Source organism: Sus scrofa, chromosome 16 (assembly GCF_000003025.6).
Source record: "Sus scrofa isolate TJ Tabasco breed Duroc chromosome 16, Sscrofa11.1, whole genome shotgun sequence".
NCBI classification, from domain to species: Eukaryota; Metazoa; Chordata; class Mammalia; order Artiodactyla; family Suidae; genus Sus; species Sus scrofa.
Genome location: NC_010458.4, coordinates 13,635,234 through 13,657,363, shown reverse-complemented (window position 1 = coordinate 13,657,363; position 22,130 = coordinate 13,635,234). Strand labels below are relative to the sequence as shown.

Genomic DNA, 22,130 nt, shown 5'->3' with positions numbered 1-22,130 from the left:
TAAAAATGTAAATCAAGGAGTTCCTGTCATGGCTCAGTGGTTAAATAATCTCACTAACATCCATGCAGATGCCAGTTAGATCCCTGGCCTTGCTCAGTGGGTTAAGGATCCAGCGTTGCCATGAGCTGTGGTGTAGGTTGCAGAAGTGACTCAGATCCGGTGTTGCTATGGCTGTGGTGTAGGCCGGCAGCTACAGATCTGATTTGAACCCTAGTCTGGGAACCTCCATATGCCGCAGGTGCAGCCCTAAAAAGCAAAAATAAATAAAGTTTAGGCATTAATGGAGATTTTATATACTCAGAAAAATACTATAAGTATTAGAATGGAAAAAAAATAATGAACCAGATTCTCTAGTTTGGACGAAAATGAAATTTAAGGGTAATTTAGTTTCCTCAGAAAGTTTCACATCTCTCGATTTTATTTAGTGTAAATACGAAACTCAGAATTTAGAAAAAACAATATTTAGGCTATTATTATAAAATACTAAATTATATAAGCATTGAACCGGGATAGAGGAAATTGAGTTATATATTTTGTGAGTCTATAAATGTAAAATTAATACCATAAAATAAAAAAATATAAACTTTAATCTTAGAAAATATACAATTAAGTTTGTGAATGTAAAGTATTTTTTGTATGACAAATACTGATTTTTAAAAACTTTTATAAAATTAACTATGTAAAGAGAAATATGCATAAAATTCTCTTAAACACTTTAACATATCATGTATATATAATCAAATTAAGGTACTATTTTCAGATTTCTTACACCATCTCCCTGGTATTTTAATCTATTTGAAATACTTACTGAGTAAACTATACATTTGAATAATTAAATTATCATTGAGCTTGTGATTTGGAGAATTTTTTGAAATGTACATGCCTCACAACAAGATATAAATTAAAATCAATGTCATCATTAGTAACAGTACATTAAATTATGAGTTTCAAAGGAGATAGGTGTATAAATTAGTTTGAAGGTATAATGAAGAGCAAAGACACTTATACTAAACACCAGGATCGCTGGAATTTTCAATCATCCTTCATCCAACAAATACTTGTTGAACTGTTACATGTTCTAATAGTACAGTCATATAAGTTGTTAAAATTTGAAATAGTCAAGGATAGGTTACTTACTAGTCAATGTCCTAACCCTCCCACTAATGCTATTCTCCAACACCTCTTGAGCTTTATTTCAGAACCCCCAACTCCCCACAATTAAAAGCTTAAATTCAAGTAGATATAGTGGTCTCCTGGAAAGTTCTTCAACTCTTGACTCCAATTTACTGTGAATAGCCTATATTAGTGTATCATGTTGTTTCAGCCATCCTGGATACTATCACAGATTTGTACTGAGTCAAATACATTTCCCAGAATTCTCTTTCCCTGTAGGAATGTGAACAGAAATAGTTTAAGATATTCAAGATGGAAGTTAAGCAGTAAACACATTCTTCTTTTAATCTCAAAAAGTCAGTGCAGGGTGTGAGAAATTACAATTTATAACCTGTATCTTCTGCCATTGGTGTGAGGCAACAACCAGGTTCCTCTACCTTTTGATGGATTTCTTAAGATTGTCCAACTACTGGACCAGGTTTATGCTTTGCTTCATGATGAAGGGCATCAATAACTCCTGTGGAACATCTCGTTGAAGGTGAAGGGTCCAGGTACTGAGTGACTGAGGGAGGTTTTAGAATATCCTTGTGAGTTCCAGCACATCCTCACTGGCTCAAGGTTTTCCTTGCTTCCCCAAATTTGTGCTTATTTTTCCATGCTGCCAGCCCTACTGACTTCAGGTTCTGGCTTAAGGTGTAGAAAATCAGCCTTATCTAGACTTTTTAATTTTCCTCAGTGATGCCTATAATAAATGCTTTTATACATATTATTTAGTGAGTCCTGCTTCTCTAACTTTCTGATACAGAATTTAGTGCAGTATGTGTTTCTAGTGGAACAAAACTCTAAAATGGGTTATTTGAATGGCGTACAGTTTATCTGCAGTAAACAGTGTAACAGGATTAGGTGTTTGTTTCAAACTTAGGGAATAAAAAGATGAACTCAAGCTCGGGGGTCTTGCTTCTTTGAATACTCAACTCTGACAGCTCCAAGGTTAAAAAATCTAATCTTGCTTGTTACTGAATCATACCACAAAAGAAATTCCAAAACTCTCCAGGTCTATTACGTTAAAGTAAGGAATCATCTTTATGGGAGTAGGATTTTGAACATTGGGAAGCATCTATAGTTAAAATCCAAGGAACTTAAATTTATAAATTGCTCTTATTCTCCTTCAACAGTAGAAGTATCTCTACACACCTTCTACAAGGAGATTAATCTACCTTTGTCTTAAAGAACTATAACTTCTTTTGAAATAATTGCTTTATAAGACATTGATGACACTCTTCAGTATTTACCCTCTTATATCAGTTTTCTGTTCCTTTTGTAAACAAACTACAACAAATTTTAACAGATGTACATTCCCTCTAGGAGTTCTAGGGGAGAATGTATTTCCTTAGCTTTTCCTCATACTGGAGGTTATTTATCATATTCCTTGGATTTGGGATCTCTTTCTCCATCTTTACAGAAGCAGTGTGGCATCTTCCAGTCCCTCTCTATGTTTTCATATTCTTAGTCTGACTCATTGCTGTGAGCTGTGGTATAGGTTGCAGACATGGCTTGGATCCCGCACTGCTGTGGCTCTGGCATAGGCCAGCAGCTACAGCTCCGAATGGACCCCTAGCCTGTGAGCCTCCATATGCCATGGGAGTGGCCCTAGAAAAGGCAAAAAGAGGAGTTCCCATCATGGCACAGTGGTTAACGAATCCGACTAAGATCCATGAGGCTACGGGTTCGATCCCTGCCCTTGCCCAGTGGGTTAAGAATCTGGCATTGCCATGAGCTGTGGTGTGGGTCACAGATGCTGCTCAGATCCCACATTGCTGTGGCTCTGGCGTAGGCCAGTGGCTACAGCTCTGATTAGACCCCTAGCCTGGGAACCTCCATATGCTGTGGGAGTGGCTCAAGAAAAGGCAAAAAGACAAAAAGAAAAGAAAAGGCAAAAAGCCAAAAAACAAATTGTGGTACATATACACAATGGAATATTACTCAGCCATAAAAAGAAATGAAAAATGGCATTTGCAACAAGATGAATGGACCTAAAAATTATCATCTGGGTGAAGTTAGTCAGTGAGACACAAACATCATATCCTATCATTTATATGTGGATCTAAAAATAGGATACAATGAACTTTTTTGCAGAACAGAAACAGACTCACAGACTTAGAAAAACTTATGGTTACCAAAGGAGACAGGTTGTGGGGGGAGGACGGACTCAAGTTTAAGAATGGATATATTGTAAAATTAGGTTGTGATGATGGTTGTACAATAATAAATATAACAAAATTCATTCAAATAAATAAAGTAAAATAATTCTAATATTTTCACACTCTTTCCTCATTATTGGCTATACCTAAAAATTAAAGTGTGAGAAATATTAAGTAATGCTTGCAGTGGACTGTAGCCCATGTTGAATAACGACACTTTGAGAAAGTCTAGCAAATGCTATCATGTAGTATTCAAGTAAATATAACCTTCAAATTTCCTTGCAAACTGTCCAAGTTAGAGTGTAATTTTCTCCAAAAGTGTGTTATTTTTCATATTACCACTCATAGGATTTGTATAACATGTACTACGTATATAAACATTAATATTGATGTTTGCACAATGGCTAATCTTTCACAATTGGCAGGGCCACAAACACACACTAACATTGCAACATCTACAAGCAGGACTCACTGACTAGATCAGAACCATTTCTTTTCCTGTCTGGTCCTTTTCTGGTCTCATACATGTTCAAATTATCCTTTGACAGGACTGCATCATGTCCTGATCTTGCTTTGATTTGATGTCAGTGGATCTCTTTGAACCAATAAGGTCTGTTGATTGTTAAAAATATAATTCTCACAGAAAATGTTACTAACCAATTCTCCCCAGGACCGTGGGGAGTGGGGTTGGGGGTGGGGGAGGAATGTCCTAAGAATGCCAAGATAGAATTCTTACCTGGAAACTAGAGTTGTTAGGGTTTTTACATCAGTTCCCCAGGTCAAGGAAGAAAAGCTACCCCCTTCTATATATAGACAAAATTAAAAAGCAAAAAATTCTTAATCCCCTCTCTTTATTTGACTGCCCTGAATTATGTAAGCATTCTGCCTTTCCTTATTCTACTGACCCTACCTTGCAGTTCCCTGATGTATTTTTTAAACTTATCTAAATGTTCTGTTGTGTAACATATTTTTTTCCTGTGGGTGATATTTTGTAATCCTCTCTGACCTATTTCTTATCCAAACTAAAGCCAATTATACTTTGTCTTTCAGAAAATAAAGATTTGAATATATGTGTGTGTGTGTGTGTGTGTGTGTATGTTGAGATTCTTATAAATATATTGACTTTTTAGAAAAGTCATTCAACTTCCTATAAAAAAAACAGTGCTTTGGCAATATCAGCTGAGAAAATGGATGTAAAGTGATGTTATACATTATGAATGAATACATATATTTTATATGAGAGCTACAAAAGAACAGAACACACAAAAGGAGTCTTTTTGAAGAAAGAGGGTAAAGAGATTATTCTGTGAATTTGAAGACATAAAATATAGAAAAGACTTATTCTTATAGGAGAGTCAGGGTATAAAATTCAATTTGAGGCAGTTGTGACATCCAAGTAGTCATGTGTTATACTAGCTAGAAATATAGAGTCAAATTTAAATTGAAGATCCATTTTATTTAGAGAAATAAAAACACATTGATGCCAAAGAGAAATTTCTCAGCGAAGGCAAAATAAGGGGTGTGACTAAAGGAAACAAAAAAGCAACAGTTAGTTATAGAGAAATTAAAGATGGTATTAATACAGAGGGTGACAAAGGATTAGCTGGGAGACTAGTGAGCATCAGTGAATGTTGAAAATGTTAAAAAGGATGAAATTTGAGGAAATAAATTATATTTGCACTTGAAGAAGATAGCGCAGGTGATGCGATAGGATTGGTTAGAAGCAGAAGCCAGTTTGCTAAATATAGATAAGAACACACAGTAGAGCTTTGAGGACATTCATTGTGGAGGAACTAAGTGAACCCCAAATGTCTACTAAGTCTTTCAGATATATCTTACTAGTCAATAATTCTTATGTAACAACTGAAATAAAATAGACATTTAGTAAATCATCATACCATTTACTTCTCTATAATACAAATTATAATTGTTGATACTGGCAAGGAAAAAAACACATTCCCAATTAGTTTGTCAGTGTTTCTAAATGTATAGGCCCAGAAATCAGCTGAAAATTCTATTTATAATATTTTTCAGTTAAAAAATCCCTTCCTATTAAGAACCAATAAATGCACGACAAACATACCAATGCTTTTAAGGAAAAAAATTATAAAATACTTCTGAAACCCACCATCTATCATTGCTTTTATATTTTCCTATTTCCCAAACTTCCAGAAAAAAAAACCTGAGCAGATGCTTATATTTTCTTCTATCATAAAAAATCACTGCAAAAAAATAAAGCACATGAGCAGTGTTCTGATTCTCAAAATCTGCAAAAGGCTGAAAAATCAGAAAACCTATTTTTTAGTTTTGTTTCCTCTAAGAATAATTACTGAAACTATAGCCTTTAGTATAAAAATTCTTACTTCTAGTACCAAAATAATTTTTATTTGTTTTTAGTGACATGTATTCAAAAGACAATATGGGACTGGATAAATAAAAATTGCTGCAATTTTCCCATGAGTGCCATTTGAATCAACAATTGAGGCCTCTCAGCACCTCTATGACTCACTGTTGCAGGATGATACACTTATTCAGAAAGCTTAGTCATGCGTGCACCAAGCACTGCTTGCTCAGCAGGAAAGAAGCCCTTTTAGAACTATGGACTCAGCAGGATCACTAGATATAAGCTCCATAACAGACTCGAATGCCATAAACATTCCTTTCTTGTGACCATATAGCAGTTTTCAGTCTACATTTTGCACTGAAGTATGGGTCAGATATATAAACATATATGTTTTGTAATATAAATGCCATATATATGTATATGTGTGTGTGCACATGTGTATTTATGAAATCTATGATGATAACGTACTGGTAAAGCAGACGCTTCTCCAATTGAACATGTTAGATACCAAATAGTCATTATATCATCTTTTCGTTACCATTCAAGAGTAATGTGAATTTATAAACCAACTTCATTAACTCTCTTAAAATATACTGAGCACTGTAAATTAAGCTCTGTGCTAATGCCTCTAAGATTTTAAGAGTAAAGTATGCATTGTTTTAAAACCGTAGGGGCTCAAATTTAGTAGGGCACATGGACAAGAACATTAATAATTAATATCTAGCAACAGAGTGTGGTACCATAGTATCATAAATATTTTTGATTATAGAGTTTACATGTGACTTTATATCAGGAAACCACTTCTACCATCATATTATAGGTTCCTTTCTAAATTTTAACTCTTCTGAAAATTCACTGAATACTACACTACTTTTTTGTCCAGGAAAATAAATCATTTCCTGTCATTTTTCTGGTAATAAAATCTTGGGAAATAAACTTAGAAAGCAATGAAAACTTTATATGCCTCAGATTTTCTCTGAATAAGATTTTATCTATCATACAAAAATATTTTCAAAAATATATAATTGTGATATTTCTAACAAATAAAAAATGGATATTGGGCCTTTGGTCATGTATTCCTTACAAGAACCTTTTTATACATCAACATTTTACAGATAAGAAATGTTTAGTATTATCAGATTGTAATATTCAGGAGATTTATGATGTTTTTATTCACTAATTTTGATAGTTCAATAGTTTCCTATTAGTTTCATAATGAAAGTGTTTCATGGCCTGATAGAGAATATGAGGAAGGAAGATACTACTTTTCACTGCCCAGAAAGTGGGAAGGAGGAATGTGAACTAAGCTTGGCCACCAATTTGATGCTCCCACATAAAACCTCAAATCTTCAAGGTGGTATAAGACAATGAGACAATTGAAAGTTATAGTTCATATGCAGCAAATGGAAGTCTCATTCATCACTGGCGGGAATGCAAAATGATACAAACACTTTAAGTTTGGCGTTTTTTTTTTTTTTTTTTTTAACAAAACTAGACATATTAACCCAGAAATTGCACTTCTCGATCTTTGCCCAAATGTGCTGAAAACTATGTCCACACAAAAACCTACATACTAATATTATTCATAATTGCCAAAACTTGGAAGAAACAAAGATATCCTTTAGTAACTGAATAAATTGTCTTACATCCAGACAATATTACCCAGCACTGAAAAGAAATGAGCTATCCAGCTATGAAAAAACATGGAGGAATTTTAAATACAAACTACTAAGTAAACAAGCCAATCTCAAAAGGATACACACTGCTTGATTTTGACTATAAGACATTATAGAATATAGTAAAAATATGAATAAGTAAATTCTTTTTATCTCTCTCAGTTTTCCTAATGAGTATAAAGTGGTATGTCATTGTGGTTGGAGAAATTTGCATTTACCTAATGATTCATAAAGTTAAGTATCTTTTTCTGTGCTACAGGCCATTCGTATATCATGTTCAGAAAAATGTTTATTTAAGTATTTTGCCTATATTTAATTTTTTGGTCTTGTTACTGAGTTACAGGAATTCTTTCCATGTTCTGGATATTAATCCCTCATCAGATATGATTTGCATTTTCTACTATCAGTATGTTGCCATTTTACTGTGACAGTATCATTCACGGCACAAGTACTTTTAACTTCTATATAGTTCAACACCTCTACTTTGAAGGAAACTAAACATTGCTCTTCCCACTTTTGGGTGGCTACGTGGCTGCTGGTTTTCAAAGCCATTAAAGAGGTCAGACAGGGGGCATAGGAGTACGGAAAGTTAACACATCACACAAGAGGCTGTTAATGCTGGGATTCCATTGTTTTTGAAATAGACATTTCTTACTTTATGAAAGAGTTTGATTTCCAGCGTTCTGAAAAAGTTATCTGTTACCATTTTTGCCAGTTTTTCCCATAGTTTTTATGGAGGAAAATTTTCAGATTATCTTCACCATTGTCACTGAAGTCACTGTCCTTAGCACGTACACTAAGTGACATATTTGTCAATAAATTATGAGAAATAAAACCTCATAGGAAAAAAATGGTATAAAATAACGTTAATTTACAGGCTTAAAAAGTCATCATCTTAGAGTTCCCATCGTGGCGCAGTGGTTAACGAATCCGACTAGGAACCATGAGGTTGCGGGTTCGGTCCCTGCCCTTGCTCAGTGGGTTAACTAACGATCCGGCATTGCCGTGAGCTGTGGTGTAGGTTGCAGACACAGCTTGGATCCCACGTTGCTGTGGCTGTGGCGTAGGCCGGTGGCTACAGCTCTGATTAGACCCCTAGCCTGGGAACCTCCATGTGCCGCAGGAGTGGCCCAAGAAAAGACCAAAAAAAAAAAAAAAAAAAAGTCATCATCTTATGTAACTCAACCAGAAGCTTACTGAATATGTTGAAAAATTGCAGCCATTCATATATTCTGTAAATTCAGCTTTACTTAATATTTCATAACATTCTCTGATAATATTCTTTTTGATAAATTATTAGGTTTAAAAATAGGTGAACTATTTTAGTAATGTACTTTAACAAGGTATAAATGAGATGTCATTAATAATATCCTGTTTACTCAATCCCTAGCTTCTTTACTACTTAATATATTCTTGATCTAGTGAAATATTTCACTTTTTAAAAATTTTTAAAAACATTTGTAAAGCTGTATTAGATTGATGCTTATTGTCTGTTTTTAATATTGATTTGGTTTTATCCTATGGTAGATAAGAAGAGTTCTCAGGAAGTAATATTTTTATTAATATTTTTACCTTGTAGTATGGATATATTAGTATCTACCTCATTCTTATGCCTCATAGGATAGTCTACGTATAAAAAAATTATTGCTTAATATATTATCCAAATTAAACACAATATCACTGAGTTTCTTATTTCTTCAGCATGTGCTTCCATAGTACACAGCATTTTGGTGTGTCTACTTATCTATAGCACACTGTACCCCAAAAAATAGAATTTACATAAAATTTGTATTCTAAATTGTCTCTTCATTTTGGCATACAACAATCCATTATTCCGAAGTAAACCAAAGGAAGGGTGATTTCCTTGGAGAAATCAAACATCATCACTCACCTGCCTGATTATGTTTAATTTACACAATTTAATGTTAAAAAGTAGTTTTGTGATTTTTGGAATTATCCAAGAAATCCTTATGGATAAATTTTTTAAGATTTTTTTATTATAGTTAATTTGTAATGATCTGTACATTTCTGCTGTACAGCAAAGTGACCCAGTTATTCAAATATATGCATTTTCTCACATTATCCTCCATCATATTCCATCACAAATGGATAAATTCTTTTTATTTTTGTTTTTAATATCTAATTTTTGCTCCTTCATACATATTTTTAACGTGAAAAAGAAAAGCAAATATTAAAATTAACACTTAAAAAAAGTGTTGGTGAGATTTTGTGTGTGTGTGTGTGTGCGTTTGGGTGCATGCAGGCAGGTATGTTCATGCTTGCATGCATGGGGGAGGAGGGGAGAAGGATAGGGAGGATGGAAGGAGAAGAGAGAGAACCATTCATTATTTAATTAATTCCTTCCTTTGCTCTCTTCCAGCCAACAGTTACAGTTTTTAGTTGTCACTTGTTATTTAAGAATCAATTTGTAAACAATTTGTTTATACTGAAGAGTCCCATAATATGTAAGAATTCATTCTATAATATCACAAAAAAATTGAGTGTAAATTCTGCTTTCACCATTTATAACCTTTGTGGTCTTAAGGGTATAAAATATCTTCTCTAATCCTCTACTCCGTCATCCACCAAGTTGTTATATTTTTATACATATTTTGTAAAGGATTCAGGGAACTAGATAGATAACACACAAAAAAAGTATTAGTTTTGACATTTACTGGAAATTATTTTAAATTTATGTTGTTCAAAAATTATGGTAATTTTCTTCGATATTGATGTATAAATGATTCTAGAGTCTTTTAAAATGTTTTTAAAAGCAATCTCCATGAAAATTTGCATTAATATACATTTATACTTTTATATGTATTTGAACAAACATACCATTACAATATTGAATATCTAGTTGTTTCATTTAATATCTTCAATTAAAAGATGAAATCTGTTAAGTTTTATTTTTGCGACTCTGTCTTTCTGGGTCACTTGGTGCTTCTATGACACATCTAGCACTTTGAGTGTACTAATATGGCCCCTGATCAAATGTTGAAGATTCTTTTTTTGTTTGTTTTTTGTCTCTTTAAGGCCACACCTGTGGCATATGGAGGTTCCCAGGCTAGGGGTCCAATGGGAGCTGTAGCTGCTGGCCTATGCCACAGCCATTGCAACGCCAGATCTGAGCCATGTCTATGACCTACACCACAGCTCATGGCAATGGGGGATCCTTAACCCTCTGAGTGAGGCCAGGGATTGAACCTGCATCCTCATGGATGCTAGTCAGATTTGTTTCCACTGAGCCATGATGGGAACTCCCAAATGTTAAAGATACTAAAGGCCATGGTCGAGAGCTATTTCATTCTCAAGAGCCATTTCATTCTAGAAAGTCAATGTGTCAACTTTCTAATGGAATGTGTTAGAAAACATACGTTTAGGTAAATTTGGAACCAAATCAACAGAATCAAAATGTTGGCACTGGAGATTTTTGTGATTTTACAGTTCATAATAGACCAATAAATAATCTGTATATCAATAATATAGATGAATGAAAAAAATAATCTATTTTCACCATTCATTTCTTTAGAATCAGGTGAATCAAAACAATGATTCACATTACACTGCAGGAAAGATCAAATCTCATTGATATTAACTAAAATGATACTTTGGACACAGAAAATATCATTAGTTATCTAAATGTGATAGTGACATGCTAAAAACTAAAGAACTTTGCATAAATTATCCTTTTATAAATGTTCCTTAATAATGAATGAAATGAGAGCCTATCTGCCAACATTTTTCTTCTTTTTAAAATTAAATTCACACTGAATGTACATATTAAACCTTTAATTTTTGGATTTATTCTACACACCCAAAAAAGGTAATTTCTTTCCTTACTTAGGGTAAATTATTTTAACACATCTCCTACCCCTATTAACAGTGTATTAAATAACACATAAATTAAAATTCAAAAATTTCCCTACCAGAGTCTATTGTTCATTAGCACATCTAAAACTAAAGAGAAATGATATCAAACAATATGTTAAACTGTCAGTTAAACATTTTCCATCAGTTCTGACAGATCTAATATACTAAAAGCTTGTTTCTAAATTTTTTCATAAGTTTTACAGCATTTTGATATTAATAGGCAATTAGGTAAACCTCTTTAATTAGAATATATTAGACAACACAGGCAAAACTGAATTATAAAGATCTCACACTAATTTGCTTGAGGGAAGCACATACCTGCATACCAAAGGGAAAACTTACTTTGAAAACAGAAATAGCTTGATTCACTTAAAAATAAACTTAGAAAAGAATTATATTTTCTATTCCTTTTGCCTCTTAGAAATTGTAGAATATGCTCCATGTCTTTAAGGAAGTTGTTTTAATATATTTTGTTTTAGATTTCAATGTGTGACAGGAAGTCATCTTCTAATAATGTCAGTTTATGTTTTTAATTAGCCTATTTGCTTTGACCCAATTATTGGTTACTTTTCTTCAGTATATTACTTGGATATTATCCTACTTTTGATATCAGAATATGTATCATTCCTAGATCAACTAGGGAAACAAAACCAGTAGGAGATATATATTAAGAATTATCTCAGGAGTTCCTGTCATGGCTCAGTGGTTAATGAATCCGACTAGGAACTGTGAGGTTGCAGGTTTGATCCCTGCCCTTGCTCAGTGGGTTAAGGACCTGTGTTGCCATGAGCTGTGGTGTAGGTCGCAGCTGCGGCTCGGATCCTGTGTTGCTGTGTCTGTGATGTAGGCTGGCAGCTACAGCTCCAATTGGACCCCCAGCCTGGAAACCTCCATATGCCGTGGGAGTGGCCCTAGAAAAGACAAAAAGACCAAAAAAAAAAAAAAAAAAAAGACTCTCAGGTGATTGTTGTGACTGGTTATTCAAGTCAGAGTTTGGTCAGGAATGTCAGGAAAGGCAAACTGGGACTCTCTGGCATCAGCTAAATCTATAGTCCCTAGTCAGAATTCATTCTTCTTAGACACCTCAATTCAGTGCCTTTAAGGCCTTTCAGTGATGAAATCAGGCCCATCTAGATTATCAAGAGTAATCAGAGTCAATTGATTTGGACTTTGACCATCTCTATAAAGTGCCTTCACAGTGTCACCTGGATTAGTGTTTGACTGAAAAACTGGGGACTTCAGCCTTGCCAACTTGACGTTAAACTGACTATCCCAGTCTAACTCTTCCCATATTAGTGCCCATCTCCTTGATTCATAAGGAATCTCCAAATAAAGAGAATAAACATTTAATATTTCTATTTAATACTACTATCCCACTTACAACTGAGAACATGCTAACCATTTATCCAGAGAAGGATGCAAAAATCTTTGGGTAAATTTATTCTTCTTTGAAATTCTATACCTTAAAATACTGTGATAAAATTAACTGTTATACAGTAGATAAGAAAATAAAGGAAAACATTTGATTTATATACAAACATTCATAACAAAATTAAGAACAAATTCTCATAATTTTATATTCCTCATTTCAGCAACTGGTTATGGGGTTATACCAAGTATTTAAAACTATCATCATTCACTACCATTCCATATTCCCCTTGCCATCAGCAATCACTTTAGTGGGTTATGGATCTTTGCATGGTGGGGCAAACTAAACAATAACCTCAAGAGTTCTATCATTAGCAACCCTGTATTAATCGGATTGTTGAAGTTTTTCATCGATTTTAATCACAAAACAAGGTAAGAGATTTTAAGGGATCACTTGTAATCCAGGTGTACTTTTTCTGATCTCCATTTTATTACACCTAATTTCCCCTTGGCAATCACTTAAAATCCTCCCATCCAGTATAAACCCCTTTTACTGACTGTAGATTTAGAGACATAAAAAAATGGCCTAATGGAGCTTTTACTTAAGTAGTTGTTAAAGTTCTACCTGTATGGAATCACTACTGTCTCTTCTAGTATAAGCATTTCTTCCTTTGAAAATGTACACTTTTAGACTATCAGAGCCTAAGGCTTTGGGAATGATGTTTTTGATTTTTAGTAATTAGTAGCAGTTTTGAGCCAGTGTAAATAATCTTAGAGATGTATGATTATTTTCTTTTCCCTAAGGCACAGTCATTCTGGTAAATTTCTGTAGTCCCATGGAGATATCTTAGAGATTGATTCAACAGTATGAGTTTGGACAGTTTGGTCAGGTCCTTTTTCAAAGAGACCCAGCATCCCCTTCATGCAAAGCCTTCTATATCTGCAAACTGTCTCTTCTGAGACTTGAATTAGGGGTCTTGACTCTGTGTTCATGATTAAAGTTAGATTTCTGCTCATTCAGTTCTGAACTCTTTTGCTTATACAGTTCAAATAAGTGTTTAGTAGACTGTCCTATTTATGATCTTAAAGACACTATAATCAACTTGTCAACTGCTTTGACTCCTACGGTAACCACATAATCCTTGTCTTTAATGATTAAAATGTCACCATTTGGCCCTGCCACCACAGGCTCCAATTACCCCCCCTGAATTTAGGGATCCTATTTCAAGGCTAACAATTCCCATTTTGATTTCTGTCCTAAAGAAAAGAATGACCATAGAGCTCTGTCAGGGTAGGTGATGGTGGGCGGAAGGGGGGCCTCCCTCACAACTGTGGCAGGTGTATCCTCCAGATGTCCCTGGGGCAGGTGAACCATTTTTACAGGATAAATCCATTAGCATTCCAACCTCCATGAACTTTTGCTATTTCTAATAGATGAAATAAGTTCTGGAATTTCAAATTTTTACTGTAGATGATGGGTTCATGTTTCAGTAGACAAACCACATGAACTCTTATAGTCATTTTTAACCTTCAAGCAAAAGCATGAAATCTGGTTTAGTGGCCACAAGTCAAAAAATGTGACTTGATTTAGGTTTATATTTCTTCTAGCATGATCTCGCATCCTTATGAACATTTTCTACACATATTTCTCAAGTTTCTACTTGTATAAATTTGAAAAACCATTAAGTTCTTCTGGTGTATACCACAACTCGCTGAGGGTAACACTTTGTTTCTCACTCTTTGCAGCCTTATGGAACTTGTTACTGGTCTAGAAAAAAAGAAGGGTAATGGGGGTAGTTCCAGAAGAGGATGATTGGTTCCTTGCATGGACACAAACTCAGTGGAGACCATGACAGTTTTTTTGAGAAAAGAAGTGTTCAACTCAGCCAGTGATGGAAGAGCCATTTCTATAGTCAAAGATGACGTGATAAAACCTAGATGTCAATGTTCCTAGGTTCACTAGGATCTAACTATATGTTGCCATTTCAATTTTCAGGATGCCATTTTCCCCTCATAAATGTCCTAACACATACCAAAGCTTCACTGCTAAGTTATAAATTCAATCTGGGTTGTAATTTAGATACTCACAGAATCTGACTTTCAGAAAGCTTGGTCTGAGGCTCCAGGACATAAGTTTTATTTGTAAGTAGATACAGAAGGTCTCAGGTCATGTATGTGGAAATTATGCTGAGATCATCCCTTTCTTCTCCTTATTTTCTCTAGCTCAATTATGAGCAATTAGCCAATACCATTATAGTCCTTGGTGTGATTAAACATTCCAAGTATAGTATATCTATACTCAATAGAACCTCAACTACTATAGACATTTGAGTAGGAATAGCCAATGATATTATTTTGTTTATGGCTATTGCCACATCATGCCATGAACTATAAGTGCACAGCAAATTTTAGAAGACATGTAAGCAATTATGAAATCTCATTCTTATAATTATTTTCTTCTAGAACCACTTCTGGTTATGGAATCAGTATCGGTGGGTTCGGAGAAAGAAGTATCAAGAGATATATATTAAGAAATATATTGTAAATACCTGGTTAACACAATTATCTGAGCCGACTATGCAAGTCTGAGATTCCTAAAGCAGGCCATCGAAAATGCAAGCTGGAGCTCATAGGTATAGACTGGAGCTATTAAAGAATTGTTCTTCAGAGAAGTTTCAACTCCTCTCAGCGTTTCAGCTAATAGAATCAGCTACACATTATGAAGAGCAAATTTCCCTTATTTAAAGACAACTAAATATAGCTTCATCACATCTACAGACTTCTTTAACATGAACAACAGATTTGTGTTTGGGAAAAAAAAAACTGGAGACTGTAGCCTTGTTAAATTTACACAAACAAGATGACATAACAGTTACATTTTAGTATTTCTTTTTATAATACATACCAAACATAAAATATAGGAGAAGATTCACCTATTTAGCATACCTACCTCTATTTATTTTTAAGATACTCTTCTTGAGGTTCACAACTTTAAGTGTTAGAAAATACAACATTGCATCACACTTTTCTTGTATATCACCTCAAAGTCCGCTGGCCCATGTTTGATCCTAACCACGTTGTGGCAACCAAATTTGCAGGCTAACATCGTTAGCCCCTTGCTTCCATGCCACTATACCGTTCTAGATTTCTATCCATATATTCTGTAACCCTTTAAATACAAATCTTGTACTAACACACTGGATCCCTGAGTATTCGAACATCCAAAACAGTGAGGAAATTGCACTGCACAAAATAACCCTTGGCCAATGAGGAAAATGAACCAAGAGAGACATGCTTCCCTCTCTGCCTATAATGTTATTGCTTTTTTGGTGTTTTGTTATACAACTCCTCAAATAATCAACAGGAGCAAGCTCCAGTTAACTACAGAAGAAATGGTATCAACAATAACTTTGTATTAATTTTACTTCTCTATTTTACTCTTCCTCTGAAACTTCTTCACATTAAAATGTACAGACTCAAACCTTGCCTCCGGTTCTTTCTTGGAGAACCCAAAGCTAGCACAGTCAGTACCAGTGTTAGCCCTAGAAAGAACTTCAGAATAGAATTTTAGAATATGACCTCTGTCTCTGAGATTGGTGCTAGGACCCCACTGATGTTGTGTGTGGGGTGGTGAGAACCTTTGAAGTACAAGAGAATTGCAGTTATTGATGTTTTCTCATGAAGGACAACATGGACCATTGCTCTATGTGGAAGCAATGGCACCTGAATGGAATCTAGTTGTAACTGGGCCAGGGAAAAATAATGAAATTCCAGCTCAAGTACAAAACCCAGCAAAGCTATAGATACTGCTGGGGGGTATTTCCCACACTCAGCTGTACTATCAAGATTGAAAAAGCAGCAGGCAAAACTACTCACTTTGGTTCTGTGACCAGTGGAGTTCTAGCTATTATTTTAGAAGAAGCCAAGTCTGGAACTACCCCCTCCACACCACTTAGAATTAAAATAGAATTCTAAATAATATATGAATCAAGAAAATTCCTAAAATAAACAAATACGATATTTCAAAACATGTATCTTATTCTAAAAGCTCAGAGTGAAATTCATAGTTAGAGCTACCTGTAAGAAGGGGATCAGTCTGAGAATATGTGAGAATATCAAATTTTAGAGGAAAATACAAATCAAACTAAAAGAAAATGAGAAACTAAGGACAATAGCAAAAAATTAATGGATTGGTATATAATAGAGAGAGAAAATAGCTGACTATCAGGAACAGATTTACTCCAATAAAAAAAAATTATTCAAAAGCACCACTAAGTATGATTAAATTAACAAAAATTATGGATCAATTTTGTCTGATTCAAATTCACTGTTAAAAGTCACTAGCAGCCCCCCCAAACCTGCACAACTTTAGAGCTCACTGGTGAAACATTTGAAACATTTAATAAATAAATAACACCAAATTTCATAAACTTAATAAGAATAATGGAAACATTGCCCAGTTTTTTTGTTTTGTTTTGTTTGAGGCCAGAGTAACTAACCTTAGTACAAACCACTAATAAGGAAATGAACATTATCTCTTGAATATAGATGAAAATTATAAAATACTGGAAGGTCAACTCCAAAAATACATAAAAAGATAAATCAAAGCTAAGTTATTTTTGCCACAGGAATATCTCTTAGAATAATAGTCAAAACTCAAACAATATAATAATGATAGAAGCAGAAAAATCCTGATAAAAAGTCAATATATTATCCAGACAGACTACAGAAAAAATGCTAAGAGCTGAAGGCAATAAAATTTTGAAAGGAGCAGAGTAAAGCTCCTCATAACATATGGAAAAAAAACCAATGAAATCAAAAGGCTGACTACTCAACAGAAACAATGAGTTTTAGAAGGCAGAGCAAAGAGGGAGTCACAGGCTTAATCTATTGGTTAACCAAGAATCTTATAATCAGCAAAAATATCTTTCAAAAATTGAAAGCAATAGGATTCCAATTTTGGCCCTGACTTGTAAGAGCTTGGAAGTTTTCAACCCCATTCTTACAACAAGAAAAATTCTGAACTGAGAATCAATAACTTTTCTTGAATCCATCAGAGAAAGAAGAGCACAGGACAAACTAATATTGAAATCTGGAGAGACAAAGACAAAATATTCTAGATAAAGCTTACCTGGAACAGAAGCTGCTGGAGCCATAAACTGGTAGGAATTGTCAAATGTTAATTTTGACAAATTGCCAGAGGATGTGTGTGAAATAGCATGAATCTCATGGGGTTTGCAGCTTTAGACAAAACCCCATATTGTTGTGGGTTTTACCTATAAGAACTCCTCAGGGTTCTAAATAAAAAATTCAAGATAACAAGAAAAAACTCACCTCATGCCTCTGGCAGGAAGAGAGGAAAGCAATCATTCTGAAGGGTACTGAGAGTGTTTTCTATAACGAAGGCCTAATTTCCAGCAAAGTAGATTTTCAAGAGCTTTAGTTCACTGGTGGAAGAACATTTCCCTGATTTCAGCTTCTTCCACCTTCCTTTCTCACATAGAGAGGGAGAGAGAACGAAGAGACACATGTGAAAGTTGCAGTTGAGAGATACAGGCTCACTAAAACACTGAAATTTAACCATATTATCATTTTTTTTCCTCCCCCACTACTTACCACTGCACTACCAGGACTCAAGTGTATTAACAGTGGATGAGAGCGGAAAGACCTGCAAGGTTTAGCCTCCGTTAAAGAGTTGGTTTTAGAGAAAACAAGATACACCTAGGAAGACAAAACAAGAACACCTGAGAATTTTGAAGCCCTCTGCATTTAAAGTTACAGCAAACATTAAAAAAAAAAAAAATCAATGTTCAGCAATATTAACATAGAATCTCAGAAGAAATGTTTTTTTTTACAATGTATCCTACCACCCAGTGTTGTGAGTTGTATTGTATCCTCCCAAATATATATCTTGAATTTCTAACTCCTTGTACCTGTGGCTATCATCTCATTTGTAAACAGGGTCTTTGCTGATGTAATCAGGTTAATAGGAAGTCATACTGGATTACAATGGGCCCTAATCCAGTGACTGGTATCTTCATAAAAACAGGGAAATTTGAACAGAGAGACACCTGAAAATAATACTGTGTAATGATAAAGGAAGATATTGGGTGATCCATCTGCAAGCTGAGGGATAATAATGGTTTCTGGAAAATTCAAAAAGCTAGAAAAAGGCAAGGTCAAATAATTCTCTAGAGTTCAGAGAGAGAAAGGCCCTTTTAGCTAGTTTATTTTGAATTTCCAGGCTCCAAAGCTATGAAAGAACAACTAAGTTTCTCTTTTTTAAAACCACTCAGATTGTAGTTTGTTATGACTGACCTAAGATATTAATACAAATTTTGGTAATGAGAGTGAGATTCTAGAGTAACAAATACTTGAAAACTTTTAAATGATTTGGAGTTGGATAGTGAGTAGAGTCTGGAAGTGTGTTAAGGCTCATGGTAGAAACTTAGTCTAAAGTTTATATAGAAAGGAAAACAAAATAGAATAATCATAATAACTGAAAAGGAAGACAAATTTGGAGAACTGACACTACCCAACATCAAAATTTACCATAAAGTAACAATAATAGAGACAGTGTGGTATTGACAAAAAACTAGAAATCTAGGTTAAAGGAAAAGAAAAGAGAGCCCATAAATAAGTCTATACAAATATAATCTACTAATTTTTGACTAAGGCACAAAGACAATGGAATAAAATATTCTATCCATCAAACGGTGCTGAAAAAATTTGACAGTGAGATGCAAAAAAGCTAATCTTGACAAAGAATTTATAAATATAAAAAAATTACCTCAAGATAGATCATAAACCTAAATGCAAAATGCAAAAAATCAAAATTCTAGAAGGAAATATGGTAGAAAACATAACTGACCTCAGGTTTGCAAATGAGTTTATAGACACAACACCAAAATCATGATCTATGAAAAAAAAGGAAAACAGAAAAATTGGACTTTATTTATTTAAAATCTTATACTCTGTGAAAACACTATTAAAAGAATGAAAAGCAAACCACAGGTATGGGAAAACTTGCAAAACCCTTATCTGATAAAGAACTTGTATCCAAAGCATCTAAAAAATTATTAAATCTCATGATAAGAAAATAAAACAGCCTAATTTAAAAGGGGGGTAATATGAACAAAACATCAAAAATAAATGTACATATAAAAGATACTCAATATAATTTATCATGAAGAAATTGTGAAATAAAACAATAATGAGAAGTGGCTGTACATGTGTTATAATATCTGCAGTAATAAAAAATAAATCTGACACTACCAAATGCTGGCAAAGAGAATGGAAAAGTTTAACTACTCTGGAAGACAATTTGGCAGTTGCTTATGAAAATAAACAGCCTCACCATGCAATTCAGCAATTGTATTCCTACCCGCGTGGTTTAAAAATTTATTTCCATACACAGTCCTGCAAACAAATGTTTCTAGCTCTTGCTTAGACTTGGGAGACCTTAAAACTCAGGAACCTGTAGGGAGGAGAGAAGCCTGACTAATGTTCAGTCAAGACAAAGCAGAGGGTATGAAATGGGCAATAGAGAACACTCCCTCAGTGGAGATGAAAACCTTTTCTACTCCAGGAAATATGGTTCCTCTAAATGAGAACTGGACCATGATGGACAGGGGCTACTTGGTAGTTTTGTGGGTCAAACCCAATTTTACTATCACCAACACCTCCAGCAACCCAACCCTTTCCCTAGGGAACGTGCTCCCTTTGGATCAATGTCACAGGCAAAGCCCACTGAAAGTTTCCAGGAAATAAAAGATAGAACCTGGGTAACAAAATAAAGTCTAACTTTTTTTTTTTCTTTGTGTTTAGTCTAATTTCATTTGCTCAGACAGGGGCTCCGAAGAGACCTTGCACTTGGCACTTCAGACCTAGTTCCTAGTGAGACGTGGCTGTGTGGACACTTCAGCTCTGGATAGATGGTGTGCAGAATTGCTGGTTCTGACCTGCAAGAACTCCCACCCCCACCACCCACACTGACAGAAAGCCTATAAAGCAGCCTGTCCATCAGGGAGAGCTTGCACTCTAGAGTGCTAGCCTGCACCTCTCCTTTGATCAAAGAATAACACTTTGCTTTGCTTCTGAATCAAACTGGATAACAGAAGGATCCCTGTTTGAGATGGATTGTGGCCTTTTTGCCTCCAGTTCACCCAAGCTCCAGCGGGAGGATGATGGAGGCTTGGTGAAGTTCCTATGAGCGTGACTAACGCTGGTCTCTGAGTTCACTGCGTGGGAAGAATGCAGTCTGCCTTCAGCCCAATTCAGAGGAACTCCTTCCAGCAACCATATACTGGCGTGTGGTGCTCCTACGCGTGCGCACCCACGAAGCATAGCCGCCAGGGTCATCTGGACTGCGCCCTCTGGGGATCAGAGGCCAAAACTCAAGCACTTCTGTCCACTTCCCCTGGCTGGCCTTCCCTCGGATCCGGAGGCCGGGGACCTGTGCACTACAGGGCGAAGCTGTCTCGCCAGCAGCGCTGTCCTCCTGACCCCTGTACGAGGCAGAAGCGGCCACACCTGGGCTTTCTCCCCTTCTTGCCACATCTCGCGTCAACAGTAGCTGCTCCACTGTCACTTCTGGTTTGGGGAAAGAAAGGGGCCATACCGGGAAAGGCTCAGGCAGTGAGGACTGCCTGACAAACAGAACGAGGATGCTAGATTCCAGTTCCTGAGGTGGACTGGTGAGACCCATAAGCAGCTTCGAAGACAAGGAAGCCATTATTGGTTCCTGTGAGCTGCTGCCAAGAACAGGGAATGCCCACCACCCACCTCCTCTCCCCATCCGCTCTTGAGGCAAAACTTGGGTAATTCCTTATGAAGCGATGTTCCATGTTCTCCCACATCAGCACAAAATACCAGCTGCCTGGGGATCTGGTGAGTACCCTGTGGGCATCCCTCCTGCTTTTAGCTCCTGCCAGGCTGGAAATATGAAAACTTCTCTTCATTGAGAGGGAGGAAAGAGAAGACCTCCACCTCAGACAGCCGTGCCAACCCTTAAAGGACCACATCGGTGGCTAAGCTGCTGTCTAACTTCCTGTAGGGTAGACAGCAGTTAGAAGGTCCTGTCTAACCTCCTGTAGGGTATTCTGACTGAGGAGGGATTGTCTCAAGCTCCGGCCCTTAAATATTAAAAATTCAATTCCTCTCCTTCCATTTATGTTAGAGTCCATGCTGTTTGGACTCCACCTATTTTAGTCTTTTGAGAAAGTTATGAACAGTTTGATGCTGCTTACAAATTTCCAAACTAGAAATCTTATTTGCCCAAATACTCCTAACATTAGGCATAAACTTGAAAACTGGAACTAGAACCAGATACCTCTACCTCTCACCTTGGTCGAGGTTGCCCACGGGGTGTTTAATAACTCAGATATAGAGGAGGAAAAGTCAGGATAAAAAGGCCTGAGGGCAAACCCTCCTACTGGCTGTCCTTCTGTGTCCACCAATCACCACAGGAATCTAGACTAACCTCTTCATGGAGACTCAACACTGTTAAGTGAGCCCCAGCCCCCACCCAGGGAAGGATAGCAAGCCAGAGGGAAA

The 22,130-nt window shown here is 35.6% G+C and overlaps 1 long non-coding RNA gene across 1 annotated transcript; it reads right to left on the bottom strand.

Moving 5' to 3' along the window:
• Window positions 9,698-18,276, bottom strand: LOC110257219. Its single transcript, XR_002339528.1, has 3 exons — window positions 18,192-18,276; window positions 17,910-18,065; window positions 9,698-9,965 (listed from the first exon to the last, which is right to left on the bottom strand). It is a non-coding gene; the product is annotated as an uncharacterized LOC110257219 (long non-coding RNA).